The sequence below is a fragment of the Eulemur rufifrons genome, chromosome 9, assembly GCF_041146395.1.
Source record: "Eulemur rufifrons isolate Redbay chromosome 9, OSU_ERuf_1, whole genome shotgun sequence".
NCBI classification, from domain to species: Eukaryota; Metazoa; Chordata; class Mammalia; order Primates; family Lemuridae; genus Eulemur; species Eulemur rufifrons.
Genome location: NC_090991.1, coordinates 39344340 through 39346576, shown reverse-complemented (window position 1 = coordinate 39346576; position 2237 = coordinate 39344340). Strand labels below are relative to the sequence as shown.

Genomic DNA, 2237 nt, shown 5'->3' with positions numbered 1-2237 from the left:
ATTGCTACATGGTCTTCACAATGAATAATCTTTTAAATGTTTGCATAGTGTTCCATTGTACAAATATACTTTAATTTTAAACAATCTCCCAAGTGCATTTATTTAAATGTTATCTAATTTCCAGGTTTGTTGGGGTTTTTTTGTTTGTTTCACAAGTAATGCTGCAATACATATCTTTCTGCATATAATTCTCTGTTTTAATTATTCAGATAATTCCCAGAAATGTAATTATTGAGTCAATGGGTGTGGACACCTTATGGCTCTTGGCATGCAGCTCCACGTCACTCTCCAAGAGGGATGTGCCAATTTACAGTGTGCCCTGGCAGTCTATGAGTACACCAATTTCACCACAATTTCACCCACATTAGGGGCTCTCATTTTTTAAAATAATCTGTCCATATATGTGAAAAGGTACTTCAAGTTGGCCTGAATTTGCATTTCTATGATTTTGTGTATTTTCCTGGTGCTGTTTATTATGTGCATTCCTTCATATTAATAAATTTTACATAATGCTTAGAATGAGAATCATTATCATCATTTTACCAGTAAAAACCTGAAGGTCAGAGACATTAGGTAAAGTTGCCCAAGTTGACAGAGTTGGCTAACCTTAGAATAAAAATTTTTGAGCCAGGTGCAGTGGCACATATACCTATAGTCCCAGCTACTCGGGAGGCTGAGGCAGGAGGATCACTTGAGCCCAGGAGTTTGAGACCATCCTGGACAACATAGCAAGATCCTGTCTCAAAAATCAAAACAACAAATCCCAAAATATTTTAGGCCTGCTTAGTGTTGTGCCCTTTCTACCCCAGCTCCTAGCCTTCTCCAGCACAGACATGCTCAGTGCTAAAACCAGCTTACAAAAGGAATCCACTCTTCATCTTGTCTTGAGACTCCATGGTGGTGCTAAGAAAAGGAAGAAGTCTTCCACCACTCCCAAGAAGAATAAGCATAAGAGAAAGGAAGTTAAGCTGGCTGTCCTGAAATACTATAAGGTGGATGCGAAAGGCAAAATTCGTCGCCTTCATCAGCAATGTCCTTCAGAGAATGCGGTGCTGGAGTATTTTTATGGCCAGCCACTTTGACAGACATTATTGTGGCAAATGTTGTCTGACTTAACTGCTTCAACAAACCAGAGGACAAGAATAGACATGAACTAACATCAACAAAAATATGCAGATTCCCAGCGTACCAGGGGGCTGGTATAGGGCCCTGGAATCTGCATTTCAACTAGCACTATGACCACAGGCCACACAATGGGGACCTTTGGGGACTGGGGAGAGCCTCTGCAGCCACCATTTTTCCCATTTAATCAAAATGCAGTCAAAGCCTCCATTGGAAACAACTCTTCCTTCTTCCCAGAGGAAACAACTAGACTTCCTGTAAATCCAGTTTTCTCTTCCAGCTCCAAAGCATTAGCATAAAAGCCTTGGAGAAAGAAGGAAAAGGAGGACCTCTCGCTCCCAAGCAGAAGGGCGGCTGTGTGGATGGCGTGGCAGGTGGTGTTTATCTGCAATCATGGGCTATTCACCAAACTCCCCAACTGCCTCTTAGATGCAAATTGTTCATCAGCATCATCACATAGCCATTCATCCCAGGAACTGAAGGCAGCAACTTAAGTCGCCTTTTTTCCCCCTTTCCCAAATCAAACTCCTAAAGAGCCAGAAGAGGCTGCAAGGCACACAAAGGGACCACATCCTGTGTGACAGGATATCCCCATCCCCACTCTGGGAGTGGACCACCAACCCCTGGACTGAAAACAAAGGAGTCAGGTTTGTTTGCTGGGGCAAAATCACAAAGATGTTTTTACATAAATTCCTAAATATTTCTCCCTTTATTGGAAGTGGGGGAGAGAAGGTATTTAACTTCAGACTTAAAGCAATCTTCCTACCTTCCTCTCCATCTCAGACTCATCTGTGAGTGGGGATCCGAGGTCGCAGCCCACATCCATTAACTTGTGCAGGTAGGGTTGAGTCATTTGCTCATCTAACTGTCTTTAGGGCAATTTCACAGCATGTCACAAACCACCCTGGAGACAAAAGGACTCATAAAACCACTGTGTACCTCTGCCTCTTGACCAGCAAACACTGGTTTTATGGTGACAAAAACCGTGAAGTGAAGACACCATAGTATTAAAATTACAGTAAAATATCATTTTAAAAATATATCACTCAGACCTGTTTCCAAAAAATTAAAAAGAAAAAAAATCAAAGATACACAAATATGACTTACAGTGATTC

General features: G+C 41.6%; 1 pseudogene; it reads left to right on the top strand.

The window, feature by feature from the left end:
* The first annotated feature begins 833 nt into the window (after nucleotides 1–833).
* On the top strand, nucleotides 834–1231 carry LOC138392385 (ubiquitin-ribosomal protein eS31 fusion protein-like; annotated as a pseudogene).
* The last annotated feature ends 1006 nt before the right edge of the window (nucleotides 1232–2237 follow it).